Source organism: Vombatus ursinus, unplaced genomic scaffold (genome assembly GCF_900497805.2).
Source record: "Vombatus ursinus unplaced genomic scaffold, bare-nosed wombat genome assembly UNPS02014786.1, whole genome shotgun sequence".
In the NCBI taxonomy this organism is placed as follows: domain Eukaryota; kingdom Metazoa; phylum Chordata; class Mammalia; order Diprotodontia; family Vombatidae; genus Vombatus; species Vombatus ursinus.
In genome coordinates, this window is record NW_020954564.1 from 31,932,972 (window position 1) to 31,950,669 (window position 17,698).

The window sequence follows — 17,698 nt, forward strand, 5'->3', positions numbered from 1 at the left end:
TTTTTTTTTTCCCTCACTTTGTGATGCTTAGTTCTCCCTTTAATGCAGAGCATAACCTGTCAGCTATGAGCCTGACTCCCCATAGGGAGGGGCTGATCATTGTCAGTTTTTCAGCCTTCTGCCCTTGCACCCTCAGGTCTCGCCATGCCTCCTTCCCCCTTCCTGGCCTGCTTCCCACCATCTCTCACTATTCTCCACCACCCCCACTCCACCCCTACCCCCACCCCCACCTCCCCTTTAAAAAAAAAGTAAGTTTCAACGCAAAGATGGCTGGGAAGGGAGGCTTCTAGCCCAGAGGGTCCTGCAGCCCTGGGAGGCTGTGTGATGCCCAGAGGGGGAGGGGAGGAGCAGCCAGACAGTCCCAGTGCCAGGGCTGTACAACACGCTGCCGTCCTTTGTCTCCTCGAGCTCCAGGCCACATGGGTGAGGGGAAGGCTTCCCCCTCCTCCCAACCCCCCAGCCACACGCCACATTGCCCAGTGTTCTGGAAGCAGCCATCTGGGCTGGCCGCCTGTGCGAGACTGGGTGTGCTGGATGAGGGAGTGTAGGAACAGCCGCAGCACCCTTCCCTGCCATACCTCCCCACCTTGGCGTGGGGGCAGGAGATGGGGGGTGTCTTTTTAGCCACTTGGAAGTGGGAGGAAGAAGAGAAGGAGGGTAGAGCCTGGTGGGGGTTGGGGAAGGACCCTGATTTGGTTTGAGAGATAGGCTGGGTGATGCCGTTTCTCTGGCAGCTGGCTCTCTTGGGGAAGAGAGCAGACAGCTTTCCCCCAGGATGCTGAAACACACAGCTCTGACATGGCCACGTTCTCGGGGCCCCTAGCCCTGCTCACACTGTGCCACAGACATAGTGAGTATGGGGTCAGGAGAACACTGATAATTTGTAGAGAAGAGTGGCAAGGTGATGGGGGGCACCCCTACAGGCCATCTAATGACAATTACTCCCATTTATAGAGCATTTTATATCCCTTCTTTTTGTGATCACCACAAAGGAAAGACTGTAGTCCAGAAAAGGGAAGAGACATCTAAGGTCACAGGGCTTGGGACAGACAAAGTGGACATGACTTCAGGCAGGCTTTCTGACTCCTAGTCCTGTGCACTTTACACTATACCATGCTGCCTCCCAGAGGACACCCTTTTCCCCCTCCCCTCCCAAGTCCTACATTTAAAAGGGTCTATATAACAACTGTGTAGCGCTTTAAGATTTGCAAAGCTCTTTACATTTATATGTTAGCTCATTTGATCTCAGTGATAATTAAGGAATCATTTGTATTTACCTTTGGAACCTTCTTATAGCGTCCCAGATCCCCAAGCTGGAAGGGGCCTTAAAAACTATCTGAGTCAACCCCCTGCCTTCATACTGCTAGTAATAATAGCTAACATTTACGTAGCACTTTATGGGAAGCTAGGTGGCGCATGGATAGAGTACCAGACCTGGAGTCAGGGCTCATCTTCCTGAGTTCAAATCCAGCCTTAGATAACTTACATTGTATAACCTTGGGCAAGTCACTTTAACCCTGTTTGCCTCAGTTTCCTCATCTGTAAAATGAGCTGGAAAAGGAAATGGCAAATCACTCTAGTATCTTTGCTGAGAAGACCTCAAGTGAGATCATAAAGAGTCAGACATGACTGAAAAATGACTGAATATGTAGTACTTTAAAGTTTATAAATTGCTTTATATATGTGAACTTATTTGATTCTCACAATAACTCTGTTAGGTCAGTGCTTTTATTATCCCCATTCTATAGATGAGGAAACTGAGGCTGAGAGAGGTAAAGCAAATTGCCCAGGGTCATATAGCTAGTGAGAGCACGGGGCAGGATTCAAACTTAGGTCTTCTTGACTCCAGAGCCAGCACTCAATCTGTTCTGACACCTTAGGGACATTGTAGTCTTCCTTCCTCCAAAGATGGATTAACGGAGACCTAATCACTTGTCCAAGGACCCAGCCAGTTAGTGGCAGAGCTGGAACTAGGACTGGGTCTTCTTGATTCCCAGTTAAATGCAATTGCCGCAACACCATGCTTCCTCTCTGTTGGAGAGTCCATGCTGAACAAACTCTTTCCCTAACTTTCAGATAGCCTGAAGGGCTTGATTAGCTGAAATGAAAGAAAAGGGGAGAGATGGGAAAATGAGCCCTTTGGCTCTCCCTGCTCCAGTCTCACTTCCCTGTGGCTACCTGCCCAGCCCTGTCCCGTCCTCACTACCTCCCCCAAGCCTTTCACAAGGACAGAGAACATGCCTTCCTGGAACTCATTGAAGAGCATTCATCATGCCATGCACTATACAGCTGGACTGAACATAAAGAGGATGTGGTTAAGTGTTTAGAATGGGGCTCCCCATCAGATAATGATTATTGCAGGCCCTCATGCCTGGCTATGCAGGTGAAGCATTTGCCCAACACTTAGACACATCCCATCTTAGACACATCCCCGCCCCTGCTGTGCTGCACCCCCACCCCACCCACCTCTACCAGGCTATCAGGTGGTCTTTTACTATAAACTGTTTATCCCCACATCATTAGCAGCAGCACTGCAAAGCTATTTTGCTGCTTGCTACCTCAGTTTACCATATGTAAAATGAGGAATTAATGAATCAATGAGTTTTTATCGAGCACTTTCAATGTGCCTTTATTAAGCACCTACTATGTGCTCAACAACAACATGTCCAGAATTGTGCTGAGCACTGAGCATTTATATACAAATATAAAAATGAAGTAGCTTCTGGCCTCAGGGAGCTTACATTTTGACAAGGGATGGGGATGGAGTTCTAACATTAATTAATTAGGTTCTAATATCTATTATTACTCCCCTTCATATAAAGGATGTCCCAGTCACACTATACTAATCTTTGCATATTCTTATTTTGTCCTGTTCCATCTCTATGCCTTGGTTCACATGGTCCCCTAACCTTCGAATAGACTTCCATTCTTGTATGCTGACATCTCTTCCTTCCTTCAAAGCTCAATTCATGGGTCACCTCTTCTGAGAAGTCTTCCCTTACTACATCCTCTAAATCCCCACTTAAGGTGATCTCTCCCTCTAGATCTCTCACAGCTTGTTGCTTGGATCTCAGCTTTCCAATTGCTGCCACATTCTTGTACCGTATCTATTTGTGTACATCTCCTATGCACTTTCCCACCCTCTGCCCTCACTCCATCCCCTTAAGAAGTCAACCTCTTGACAGCAGGGAGGGACTTAATCATGTTTCATCTTTGTACCTTTAGTGCAGAGCAGGGTGCTTCTTGTACGTAAAAGGTGCTTAACAAATAAATATTTGCTTAATTGAACTGAATTGAGGGGTTGGACTGAATGGTCTCTAAAGTCCCTTAAAGCTCTGACATTCTGTGTTGTATGTTTTAACGTTCTGCATCCTAAAGGCCCTTCCAGCTGCAACACTGTCAGTCTGATATTTTTGCAGCTGCTCAAAAGCCCCAGAACCTTAAAAAACAAGGCAGTCCAAACCACCTTCTAATATCTTTAAAACAGGGATTGGTTAATTGTTTCCCATGTACTTGCTCATATGAATGAAATATTCCAGAAAGGCTTCCTTAACAGGAACAGCCAGTGTGACATCCAGAGGAGAGATGCTGGCTGAGGCTTGCTGTGACGCTCTCCAGCCTCACTCCTTCAGTGGGGAAGGAAGCAGCAGGCCTCTGGCAGGGGACCATTGCTATCCCAAACTCCTGGTGTTTGGGGAGCTCTCTCCTCCCCACAATTCTGTCGCTATGGAACCTGCTCCCTCTAATCCTTTTACCTGCTCTCAGGCTTTCAGGAAGGAAAAAATGCCAAATTCCTGGCCTAGCCTGGCCTGGCCAATTCAAAGCTGTCTTCCTCAAAACATAAAGCTCACTTGTGGCGAGAGGTGGTCCACCTTTGCATCGTCAACCAAGGTTAAAAGATCTCCTAAGAAGGAGATAGTACAAACTTATGGTGTGACCTGAATTACTTATTAGGAAGTCCTCCTTCATATCTAATTTAGATCTTACCTGGTATATAATAGAAATCCATTTCCCCTTGCTCCATTGTCATGCATTCCATTTAATTTAATTTTAAAAAACCCAACAAAATAACTACCTACTATGTGCAAAATTGTTGAGATGTTCATTACCAAGAGTTAGTGTAATCTGGAAGGGGGTGGGGGTGGGGGGTGGGGGGTGGGGAAACCAGGGCAGAACCAGCTGACTTCTAGATTGATTTGTTCATTTTTATTCATTCGGTAATCATTTCTTAAACACTCCACATGTGTAGTGCACAGTGCTCAGCATAGTTGGAAATACAAAAATAAATAAGATATGGTCTTGCCCCAAGGATCTTCCAGTCTGGTGCAGAGATAAAAATAACACAAATTACAGCAGGGTAGCTACATAAGAAAAGTATACCATGCTAAGAGATTAAGTGAAATAAAATTCCCTTCTAGCTGGGGGAAATCACGGAAGGCTTCTTGGAGGAGTTTGCACTTGAGCTGGTTTTTGAAGGATGTGTCGACAGATGGAGAGTAAGGTAGTGGGAGGAATAGGTGTTCTAAGGTACAGTATGGAGGCAAGAAGTGAAAGTGTTCAGGGGAAGTGATCCATCTTGATCTGAGGGCAGAGGAGTCTCTCTTTTGACATAAAGTATTGTATGTCATAAAATGTCTTTCTCCATCATCCTCAACTTGTCAGGGGTGGGGACGATAAGGGAGAGTGGAAAAGTAAGATTGGGAGAATGTTCCGGTCCATGGAAGACATTGAGGTCATAATTCTTCCACTTTGCTCTGGACATTAAATATGATGAGCCACATATCTTACAGAGGTTTGATTTAAACAAGTGGACTTTGGTGTCTTAGAAGAGCAGGATCATAGCCCAGTGAAAAGAAAAATGGGATGCGAGTCACAAGAATGGGTTCTGGTCTCAACCCTGCTTCTTACTAGCTCTGTGATTGGGCAAGTCACTTTCTCCTCATAACACTCATTTTTATCCTTTGTAAAGTGGATATGATAAATCCTATACTACTTGGATCACACTGTTGTTCTGAGGGTCAAATGAGATTAACAGATCTAAAAGTGTTTTGTAAACTATAAAGTAATATGTTATTTAAGTTATTAAGCCTCTTTCATAGAATCACAGCTGAAAGGGGTGATCATCCAGTCCGATCATTTCATGCTACAGATGGGGAAAATGAGCCTCAGAGAAAGAGGGTGGCAGAACTCAGATGAGAATCTGGTCCCCTGATTCTCATTCAGTGCTCTCTCTGCTATACCATATACCCCTCAGTTAGGATAATAGAATTTTAGAAATGGAAGGAATCATAGAATACAGAGTAGAAGAACTGAGTTGGAAGGCATCTTTAGAACATTGTGTCAGTGCCAAGAGGGACCTTAGAATATAGCATGGCCCTTCATTTTCCGGAGAAAACTGGGGCCCAGAAAGAGGAAGTTTCTTGTCCAAGTTGACACACTGAGTTGTCAACTTAGCCTCATCTTTCCAATAGATGTGGTCTTGGGCAAGGCCCTTCGTTTCTCTGTACCTTGCTTTTTCCCAGTGTCACATGAGAAGTAAAAACCATAAATTTATTTTTAGACAGCATTTTGAGGTCCTCACTCAGAGGCAGAGAGCACCTCCTAAACTGTCTCTTGATGGAGTATGGTTTGATGCAATTTGGTGGCTCCCCAGTTGTCTTTTTTTTAAACCAAGGATAATAAGTAAAATCTCCCCAGGAGAGAATTTTTGGTGGAATCTGGAAGGCCAGAGAAACTCTGTGGGAGCCTGGGGAAATTATATACACAGACACCTTGCTTCCTTTAAAAAAAAAAAAGGTGACATATTTCTCTGTGTCCTCCTGGTTAATGTATGTTTCTTCTGTGTTGAGTGGAAACTTTTTAGGCCCTTGCCTAGTCTGCTGTAGTGTAAAGGATGCTGGAAATTGTTAAGCCTTGGGTTCAAATCCTAGCTCTGACATTTACCTCCCTACCTATACGATTATGGGCCAATCACATGACCTCTCGGAGCCTCAGTTTCCCCCTTTGCAAATGATTTCCACTACTTACCTCACAGGTTTATTGTGAAGGAAATGTTTAAAATGGGATAGAAATGGGGACTATTGATACCCTCAATGTGCCCTCAGTGACCAAAATTGATTCCTCCAATAGTAAGTGGTAGATCTCATCTTCCCTGATACCAATGCCCAGCTCCTCCATCCTCTAGCTTTGCTTTACAACTTACCAACCCCTGGTATCAATGAGAGAATGCATGGTGAAAAGATCATTAGACTTGGAATCACAGGACCTAGGTTCAAATCCTGGCCCTGCCACTTCAGATATTAGACTAGATGGTCTCTGTTGTCCCTTTCAGCTCTAAATCTGTGATCCTATTATTCTGGACTTGGAGTAAAGAAGACCTGGGTTCAAGTCTCATTTCTTACATTTACAAGCTGTGTGACCCTGGGCAAGCCACTTCACTTTGAACCTCGCTTTCTACATCTGTAAAATATAAAAAAGGGCTAACTTTGGGCAGCTAACACATTGAACTAGAATGTGTTTGTTTGAGTAACCCATGACTACTAACACTTCCTAAACTTCTCTCCCCATTGTCCCACTGAGTCAGTCTATATGGACTGTTAAGAGCTGGAAAAGACCTGAGAATACAGAACATGGAACAGCAGCACTGGAAGATAGAATGTCTGAGCTGGGAAGGTAGTCAGGTCATTAGGTCATAGATTTTAGAGCTGTAAGGGGCCTTAGAAAGCATCCAGCCCAATCACCTCATTTTACAGATAAGGAACCTGAGGCCTTGAAACATTCAGTAAACTGCTGTATAGGTCTTAGAGGTAGAAGAGGCAGAACTTGAATCCAGGTCCTCTGACTCCAAATAATATCACCTATTCCACAGGGTTGTTGTGAGAATCACAGTGAGTATTATATGTAAAGTTATTTATAAAATGTGGAGTCCATCTGACTTAGAGGCAGAAAACTGTGGCTGCTGTGATCAGGCCTTTGCTTTTTGTGGGGTGAGACAGAGGACATACGTAACATCATAAAGTAAATTCTGAGCCCCAAGCAAAAAAATTATGGGAAAATCTATTCCCTCGCTCTTCACCACATCAGTTATTGCAAAATAAATAGGTCTTCACTTCTTGTGGGATACTCTGACATTCAAGGAGTGCTTGATTAGAATTTTGAGCAATTTCCAAATTTACCTTATTTACCTTTGGATTGGCCTCAAAGTCATATAGGCTTTCTTCGACTCCTCCCTTGGCCTCATCCCTTCATCAGTCACCAAGGGTTTTGTTTCCACGGTATCTATCTAATTCATCCCCTTCTTTCCACTCCTACTTCCGTAACCACAAAGGGATGCCGTTACTCATTGTTCAGGCCCTCATTCCTTCTTCCCTGGCCTATTGTGACTGCCTTCTAATAAGTCTCCCCAACAAGGTAGTCTTTCTTTCTCTTCTTTATTAATCTTGCACATGCTGACATAGTAATCCTTCTGAAGTAGGGTTCTGATACTGTCACAACTCTGCTCAAACACCTTCAGTGGCTCCCTACCTCATGCAGAATAAAGTGCAACCTGTCACTCAAGGCCCTTCAGTTCAGGTTATAACCTACTATTGCCCTCTGTTCTGCTTTATGTACTTGGTACTTCAGCCAGACTAGACTGACTGTTCACTGTCCTTAGAACTCTTCCTATGTCTTCCCATTTTAATGCCTTTGCTCCTATCATTCCTTTCTTTTTAAACATTTTTTTAAAAAATTATTCTGTTTTATAATTAATAAACCTCTATTTTCTGTCCTTGCTAAACCCTCCCTCATTTTTTTAAAAGCTCAAAATCTTTGTAACAAATATGCAAAACAAGTCCCCACATTGTCTGTGCCCAAAAATGTGTGTCTTGTTCTGCTTCTGGAGTCTATCACCTGTCAGTCAGGAGGTGGGCAGCATAGATCATCATCAGTTCTCTGGACTGATGTATTCCTTTAGCCTCCCCTGCCCTATCTCAGCCTGGAGAATCCTACCTATCTTTCAAAGACCAGTTCAAATGCTATCTCTTCCATGAAGCCTTCTCTGAGTCCCTATCTGATCTCAAGAGAATTTTGTGTTTTCCCCATTCATTTCTAATTTGTATCAGTGGTTTGTGTACTTGTGCTGTTTCTTTTACTTTTACTAACTAATTTCCTTAGAATTTTAAGGTTTACAATAACTTTTTTTAAAAACAGATTTTTATTGATCTTTTGGGTTTTTTCTCATCACCAAAGGTTTCTGCAATATCCTTTCCTCTCCCCACTCCGAGAGAGTCATCCCATATAAGATATATTTTTAAAGACAGAAAAAGAAGAGAAAAAACATCAAAAATCATCAAAACAACAATTCATTGAAAAAGTCTGAAAATTTATTCAATGTACCATAGTTGTGGACCTTTCATCTCCACAGAGGAAGTGAAGTGGGGTCATGGGGAAGGGTCTTCTCTCATCTCTTTTGTGTAGCCTTAGTTGTTCTTCATAATTTACAAAGCACTTTATATTCTATCAGTCCTGGGAAGTACATAAGGCAAATACCATTAATATTTTACAGTGGAATAAACTGAGGATTAGAAGAAAGTGACTTCCCCAAAATCACAGCAAGGAAGTGTCAGAGCCAGGGTACGTGATCACAGACTTTTCTGACTCCAGAACCAGTTCATTCCCCTATAATGTACTGTTACTAAATAGACTATAAGCTTCATGAAAGGAGAGACTGTCTAATTTTTGTATCCATTGCTGCACCCAGAACACTATGTCACACATAGTAAACACTGGGTTCATAGATTTAGACTATGGTAGAGATCTCAAAGACCATCTTGTTTCATCCTCTCATTCAGCAGAGGAGAAAACAGGCCCAGGTGGGTTAATTTGCTCACGGTCACATAGGTATTAAATAGCAGAGGTTAACATTTGAACCCGGGTCCTCTGATCCTAGGTCTCTGGCCCTTTTTACGAGTCCAGAGTTGCCCTACTAGGCAAAGAAGGCAATCTCCCTCCTTCACTGCCCAGGGCTTAGCACAGTGCCTGTCAGGTAAAAAGCATTTAATGTTAGTTCACTGACTCACCCTCTTTCTGAGAGGAACCTCGTGCAAGCCCAGATCTGAGACTGGGTTTCTTAACCTGGGAAAAATGTGAACTTTATTTCAATATAATTGGCCCTCATTTGTAATTTTACATTTTATTTTATGTATTTAAAAACATTCTGAGAATAGGCTCAGAGGTTTTGCCTGACCCTCCTCCAAAAGTCGAAAAACTCCTACCCTAAGGGTTTCATCAAATCCTTTTCCACACTGTGCCCCAGCCTCGCCAGGTCTTTCACAAAAGAAAAGAATGAGGGTGGGCTCTTCTGACTCCCAAAACATTGTTTTTATGGCAACAGTGCTTCCACCTTAGAAATCATCTAGTCTAATTCTTTCATCTCACAGATAAGGAAAGAGGTCTAGAGTACTTGCCCATGGTCAGAGATGGATTCAAACACTAGCTCCAAATTCACTACTCCTTGCCTTATACCATGTTACCCTTTTTAAGGAGAGATGTTAAGGTTAAGGAAGGTGTTATGCTACCTGGGAGGGCTAACCTTGGGCAGCTAACACATTGAACTAGAATGTGTTTGTTTTGAGTAAACCATGACTACCAACACTTCCTAAACTTCTCTCCCCATTGTTCCATTGAGTCAGTCTATATGGACTGTTAAGAACTGGAAAAGACCTGAGAATACAGAACATGGAATAGCAGCACTGGAAGATAGAATGTCTGAGCTGGGAAGGCAGTCAGGACATTAGGTCATAGAGTTTAGAGCTGAAAGGGGCATTAGAAAGCATCTAGTCCAATCACCTCATTTTACTGATAAGGAACCTGAGGCCTTGAAACATTCAGTAAATTGCTGTATAGGTCTTTGAGGTAGAAAATGCAGAACTCGAGTCCAGGTCCTCTGACTCCAAATCTAGGAGTCTTTTCATTCTGTCATGCTGCCTTCTAGGAGAGTGGAGCTGGAAGGGACCTTAGAGATTGTGTAACCCAATCTTCTCATTTTACAGATGGGAAAACTGAGGCCCAGAGAAGGGGAATGATTCGCCCAAGGTCAGCCTGTATTCAAGATAGGTCTTTGGACTGAGCCTGTTGGGAAAGCCCAACCCTAGCTTGAGGTGCAAGGAACTGGTTTTCATGTAAGTCAAGGTCGCTTGCTTCCCTTTTTTGTTTTTGTTTTTTCTTTTTTTTTGGTTGGCCAATGAGGGTTAAATGACTTGCCCAGGGTCACACAGCTAGTAAGTGTTATGTGTCTGAGGCTGGATTTGAACTCAGGTCCTCTTGAATCCAGGGCTGGTGCTCTATCTACTGCACCACCTAGTCACTCGAACTTGCTTCCTTTTTTAACCATCAGGAATGAAACATACAAGTTAAGTTTTTGGGATTGAGGTGTTATTTCCAACTTTCACAATAATGGGCAGGTCAACCCAGTTATTTAACCCTGTGGGAGGTCTTTATTAATAGGTCAAATTTATGTAATACATTGCGGTTTACAAATATCTCATTTGATCCTCACAATAACCCAAGAGGTCGGTGATATTATTATCCCTAATTTTACAGTTGAGGAAACTGAGACATTCAGGTTAAGTGACTTGCCCAGGTTCATACAGTTACTTATTTTTTGAGCAACTGTTACATTTAGGGTCTTGTGCTACTAAGCTAAAGATAAGTAAGTCTTTTAAGGGTTCCTACCCTCAAGGAGTTTATAATCCAATAGGGGAGGTAAAATACTAAGACAAATAACTAGAGTAGATTTGGAATCCTTCGTGGGATATCAGGATTTCAGTGTTAGAACATCTGGGTTTCAATACTGCCACTGCTACTATTGCCTATGAGACTTTGGGAAAATCTCTCAACTCCTTTGGACTTGGGGTTCAGTTCACCCATCTATAAAATGAGAAGATTGGTTTAGATGATTCCTAAGGCCTCTTGCAGCTCTAAATCTTGTGACTCCCATAATACACAATCACATAAGAAGAAATCAAAGGAAGGCAGGATCACTTGTTTGGAGGAGGAAAGGGGGACAGAGGCTTCCAGAAGACTTCCTGGAGGAGGTAGCATTTTGGTAGGGCCTTGAAGGATTGGAAAATTTCCATAGGTGGAGTTTAAAGAGATTGTCATTGTGAGCAAAGACACAGAGTTGGGAAAGAAAATTAAAAGAAGGGAAACAGAGCTCTTTGACTGGACCTTATTGAGCAGAAATAGAAGACGAATAAGAGGTGAGGCTGGAAAAGCAGCCTGGACCCAGCTTGTGGAAAGCTTTACATTCCAGGCCAAGGTGTTTAGTCTTGACTTGGTGGCCAGCTCCTGTGGTTTTTTTGAGCAGAGAAGTGGCAGGATCCCACTCAGATCACACCAGTAAACTGCTGATGAGCCCAGTGGTGAAGCCCTGTCTCTGGATACCTCCCAACAGTTTCCAAACGGGATTTCACGGAATTCCAAGCCTCCTTCTGTGAAAGGGAGTGAATGAAGTGTAATATTGATGGTGTTATTATTCTGTTTCACAGATGAGAAAATTGAAGATTTCTGGAAACAAGGAATCCTCTGTGATCCCAGTTATGGGTCAGTGGTAACATGGGGCAGGTTAACAGCAAGGCCTTCAAACTAACTCAGACACCAAATGATAACATCGAGTCATAGATTGTTACAACTGAAAGGACCTTGTTGTTCGGTCATTTTTTTTCAATTGTGTCTGACTCTTTGTGACCCCATTTGGGGTTTTCTTGGCAAAGATACTGGAGTGGTTTGCCGTTTTCTTCTCCAGCTCGTTTTACAGATGAGGATACTGAAGCAAGCAGGGTTAAATGACTTGCCCAGGGTCACACATCTAGTAAGTGTCAGAGGCCATATTTGAACTCAGGAAGATAAATCTTCCTGACTCCAGATTGGGTACTCTATCCACTGTGCTACCCAGTTGCCCTTTAAAAGGGACTTAACAGGTCAACAATATATCTGGCTTATTTTATAGGTGAGGAAATAGTGGCCCAGAGAGGGGATCTCACCCCCTTGCCCAAGGTATGTTAATGGCAGAGCTGGCAGTAGTGAGCTGTGTTCCAAGCTGAGTTTCTTCTACCACATCAATGCTCCTTCCAGCATTATCTTGTACAAATGTGCCCTTCTGGATTCAGGACCTATACCTGACCACCAGGTGTCTTGAAGAAGGGAGAAAAACAGGGAAAGTTCTAGAGGACCTGGGTAGTAAAAGATGCCCTGTAAAAACAGTTCCTCTTGTATTCTGATATATGCAGGAGAGGAAAACGTAAACTACATGGTGCCTTCACAAGACCTATTCAGGTTACCTTAGGGAAGTCCCTTCTCCTCTGGGCCTCAGTTTCCTTTTCTGTAAAATGAGATATTTAGACAAGAGGCTGTGTGATCTGACTTGGGAATCAGAAAGACATGGGGTTGAATCCTGGCTCAGCACTTAGGAAGTTTATGACCCCAGGCAAGGCATACAACCTCGTTGGGCCTTCCTTAGTTTTCTCATTTGTAAAATGAGGAGTTGAACTTTGTGACTCCTAAGGTTCCTTGGAGCTCTGAATCTATGATCCTATGACCAGATAAGCCAACATTCTATGCTCTGAGGCCCCTTCCAGCTCTGACATTCTGTGATTTTCCTGCTGAATTATTGACTTACTTCAAGACTGATAATTTCTATGTAGTTGAATTTTCAGGTGCAAGGAGTTGTTTCCTAATAATGATAATAATAACAGCCACAACTTACATTTTTATAATGCCTTAGGACTTAGAAAGGGCTTTCCTCACAACATCCCTGTGAGGCAAATAGTATAAATAATATTTGCCCATTTTATAGATGAGAAACCTGAGACCCTTAGAGACTAAGTAATATGCCTGTGGTCACACAGCTAGTGAGTCTGAGCAAAGATTTGAACCAGGTCTCCTAACTCCAGGTCCCAAAGGCATTCTGCCACATGATTTTGTTTATTGGCTGGGCAAACTCAGTTGGGGAACAGAGAAGCAAGAGATGGGTTCAGTCAATCAACAAGCATTCCTTAAGTGGTTATTATGTGCTAGACTCGGTGCTAAGCTGGGAATACAAAGAAAAGCAAAAACAGTCCTTCCCTCAAAAGGCTTACAGGGAGACAATATGGAGATAATTAAGTACATATAATAGACATACAGAGTAAGTGGAAGGAAACCTTACAGAGGAAGAAGACCCTGACAGCCCGGGAGACTAGGAAGGCCTCCTGCAGAAACCGGCATTTGCGTTGAGTCTTGAATTGTAAGAGGTGGAGATGAAGAGGAAGGGCATTCCAGCCAGTGCAAAGCAAGAAGACATGAGATTGGAGATGCAGTGTTGTATGCAAGGAAGTAGGCCAGTGTGGCTGGATTGTAGTGAATATGGAGGGGAATTAAGTGTAAAGAGGATTGGAAAGGGAGAAGAGGACCAGGCTGTGAGGATCTTTAAATGCCAAAGGACTTCATATTTGATCTGGAGGTCTTAGGGATCTGCTGGAGTTTATTGAGGAGTGGGGTGACACAATCACCTTTAGGAAAATCATTTCAGTGGCTGAACAGATGCTGGATTAGAGTAGAAAGGGATTTGTTGGAAGACCAACCAGAAGGTTATTTCAATTTCAATGATGCCTCATCACTTTTCACTTGGACAATTGAAATAGCCTTCTGGTACTGAATGAGTGTGTTGGTTGTATGGGTAGAGAGAAAGGAATATATAGTGGAAGAAGTGTTATTAAGGTAGAAATTATAAGATTTGGCAATTAATTGGCTGTGGAGGATAGGAGGCTGAGGGATGCAGTTCTATGAACTCCCAACAGCTCAAGGAAGTATGTTATCCTCCGAATCTATTTAGGCATCTAACACTTGCTTGTTGTTCAACCTCAGGCAACTTCTCTGGGCCTGCATGACCATTTGTAAAAGGAGGGTAGTAATACCTCTCCACCCAGAAGGAGAATTTGGATTAATATACATGAGGTCCTCTGAGCTCCCTAGAAGATAGGGTTTATATACATCCACAATATTACTGTTTCATTGTTATTTAAATGACACCCGATTTAAACAGGCCACCCAGTAGAGCCACCAGCTAAGGACAAAACACCATTCAAAAACCAATCAGAATTACTTGATCTAAAATGTCGTGGATTTGTATAGAAATCACATCTCCATTTAATTCTGAAGCCACATCCCTGCTGCAGACAGAGAAAGCTTGGCCCAATTGCTCTGCCAGCCTTGAGCTGTCTGCAAATGCTCAGAGTGATAGGTGCTGGAAATATCAATGCACGTGGTCTTAGATCTGGGCTCAGAAACAAAGGAGAGTTTGTGGGGGACCCTGTCAGGGCAGCTCCTATTCCAGGCCCAGGGCATTGAACTCGCCACTACCAGCTGGTCTCCATTGACTGAATTTAGTACCCTTGAAGAGTTATTGACAGGGCCTGTTCCAAGACTGTCTGTCACGGTAGCCACCTTCCCTGGAAATCCGGCGGGTGCTCAGCTAATCAGCATGTTACAGGAAGAAGTAGATGATTCCCATCTCTGTCGAGTTTTACGCTTTGCAAAGCGCTTTCTTCACAACGGCTGTGGGAGGCGGGTAGTATAAGGATCAGAATCTCCATTTTATAGGTTCATAGATTTCAAGGGCTGGGAACGGACCTTAAAGGGTTTTCTGGTCAGGTGGAATGAGCTGTCCAGGGTCACATAGCTAGTCATTGTCAATGTCTCAGCTAGAATTTGAACTCCTGATGCCATGTTGAGCATGCTTCTTAGCCCTCCAATTTATGGAGTAATGGAAAGAACCCTAGACTGGATTGTAGTGTGTATGGAGGGGAATTAAGTGTAAAGAAGACTGGAAAGGGAGAAGGGGACCAGGTTTTGAGGATCATTAAATGCCAAAGGTCTTCATATTTGATCTGGAGGTCTTAGGGATCTGCTGGAGTTTATTGAGGACTGGGGTAACACAATTACCTTTAGGAAATCAGGAATCAGGAAAGCTGGGTTCTAGTTTCCACTCTGCCACTAACTCACCGTTTGACCTACTTATTTTCTCTGTGCCTTAGTTTCTTTATCTGTAAGTTGAATGAGGGGGAAACAGGAAGTTGTATAATGCAATGAAACATTTTTCAAGCACATACCTGTTCAAGGCCCTGCAGGGGATTAAAAGTAAGTAAGACCCAGTTCCTGCCTTCATGCAGCTTAAACTCTAGCATGTGAATAAGACTAATACATGTGACTAGAATAGTGGCAGAATGTGGTAGGTGCAAAGGTGTGGAGGTAGAAAAGCTAATTGTAAAAACAGTTGAAGATAAGGTTGGTAAGGTAAGTTGGGGCCAGATTGTGTTATTATGGCTATATGTTTTCTCTCCTAGCTAGACTACAAGGGCAAGGGACCATGTCTCATATAACCTGTGTGTCTCTTCTAACCCAGAAAAGCACAGTTCTGGGAATGCAATTATTTACTTGTTTCCTATTTATTCTGTATATAGCTTGCTTTATATATATTTGTTTGCTTGTTGTCTCCCCCATTAGATTGTAAGCTCTTTGAGGGCAGGGATGGCCTTTTGCCTTATTTTGTATCCCCAGTACTTAGCACAGTACCTGGCATATAGTAGGTGCTTAATAAATGCTTATTGATCAACATAATAGTCTCTTAATAAATAGTAGTTACATTGAATTGAACTGTAGGACCTTGGGTAGAGGAACTGTAGGACCTTATATGGGTAGAGAGAAAGGAATATATAGTAGAAGAAGTGTTATTAAGGTAGAAATTATAAGATTTGGCAACTAATTGGCTCTGGAGGATAGGAGGCTGAGGGATGCAGTTCTATGAACTCCTGACAGCTCAAAGAAGTATGTTATCCTCCGAATCTATTTAGGCATCTAACACTTACTTGTTATTCGATTGTACCAGTGGCACAATCATAGGATTTGAGTTAGAAGGGATCATTTGACCTTTGGGATCACTGTCATCATGACCTTTGGAACCATTCTCCTTTTATGAAAGCAATTAGGGTCTGTAGCAAGGAATTGACTTGCCCAAGGTCACACTGTTACTGTGGTTGGGTCAGAATTTGAGCCCAGGTCTTTTGACTCCAGACACAGGGCTTTCTTCACTCTACCATGCTCCCTGAGCTGGGGAGCCATTAAGCTCCTTTCTAGTTTAAAAGGATAGAGAAGTCTCCCAACATGGTGCCATATAAGTAACAGCAGCATATTGTTGTTCTGTAACATCCACCTTTTTGTGACCCCATTTGGGGTTTTCTTGGCAGAGATACTACAGTGGTTTGCCATTTCCTTCTCCAGCTCATTTTACAGATGAGGAAACTGAGGCAAACAGGGTTAAGTGACTTGCCCAAGGTCACACAGCTAGCAAATGTCTAAGGCCAGATTTGAACTCAGCAAGATGAATCTCCAAGTCCACTCACTGTGCCATCTAGCTGCCCAATAGCAACATAACTTAGCAGAAACAAAAAAAATACTATTTCAAGTCTGAGCCCTAGATTTGAATCCTGACTTTGCTACTAAATATTTGTATGACCTTGGGCAAATTACTTCTGCTCTCTGGGCCTCCATTTCTTCATCTGTAAAATGTCCTCTAACATCCTTTCCTGCTCTAAAACCTTGAACCCTGTCATCCTGAGACTTTGGCTCACATTTCTTTATCATTTCAATAGTGAAGGTAGGTGGGAAAGAGTCTGGGACTGAGAGAAACTTTCTGCCTAAGACTGAAGGAGCAGGTAACCAACCCCAGGCACCTGGAGAGTTGGAGTGGGGCAAGAGGTGGAGGAGTAATAGTTAGGTCATTGGAGGTTCAGAAAGCACTCTCTCTCCATCATAATTTGGAAGGGATAATGTGATAAGTTATATTTCTTTAATGCTCCCAAGTTTTACAAAGTGCTTTCCCTCCCACATGATGAAAGTAGTGCAAGGATTATTTCCATTTTACAGACAAGGAAACTGAGGCTAATCAGTGGTAGGACCAAGGTTTGAACTCAGGTCTTCTGATTCCCAAGGGCAAGGCTCAACTCTCACAGTGTGGGGAGTCTGTCCTAGCCTCCCTGCCCCACCCCCTTTGCCCTCCCCTGACCTCCCACTGAATGTGTATAGTTGCAGGAGGAGGGAAGGTCCCAAAGGTGAAAGAGAGGTACAGAATGAATCTCTTTTGGAGTGAGACAGAAGGCCACCAGGCTGGCAGGAAGCAGACAGCCCTGCCTTGGGGCTAGGACAGCAAGGGCTCAGGGCTCTGGGTGAGGTGGACAGACGGAGCTCCTCCCCCATCCCCATCGCCTGACCCCCTGGGGCAGATGCAAAGGAAAGAATGTGTGTAGGGGCTCTACTGTGGGGCTGCTTGCTCTGTGGACAGAAAACAAGTCTTCTATCTACTTGAGTTTGGCAGGAAGTGGCTTTTTATTGACAGGAAGTTGAATTCAGCTGGTATCAGCCCTCAGACTGAAGGGCAAGGAGAGCAATCAGTTATCTCTAGTTAAACAGAACTTACAAAGAAACAGCAACCCTGAGGCACCCCCCCCCCCAGTCCCACTAGGCATGATAAAACTGAAGGCCAGCTTCTCCTCCTGCCTAGTCTCTTCTTTGGGATTCTTGGGAGATGGAAGGTCAGGAGGGCCCCCAGTCTCATCTTTCAGGGACACTGAGTCACAGTAATTGGGAATGCCTATTTGTGCACTTTTTGGTCTACTTAGCAAAG

General features: G+C 43.4%; 1 protein-coding gene across 2 annotated transcripts in view; it reads left to right on the plus strand.

Annotated features, from left to right (window-relative positions):
• Positions 1 to 17,698, plus strand: part of NOL4L (nucleolar protein 4 like) — a 179,790-nt gene that overhangs the window by 1,394 nt on the left and 160,698 nt on the right. Inside the window, exon 1 of one of the 2 annotated variants that reach the window (XM_027867665.1) lies at positions 10,136 to 10,160. The exons of the other annotated variant lie outside the window; for it this stretch is intronic. The gene's annotated coding sequence lies outside the window, so the exon portion shown is untranslated. Of the gene's footprint in view, positions 1 to 10,135; positions 10,161 to 17,698 lie in introns of those variants that run through there. 2 annotated transcript variants of the gene reach the window in all.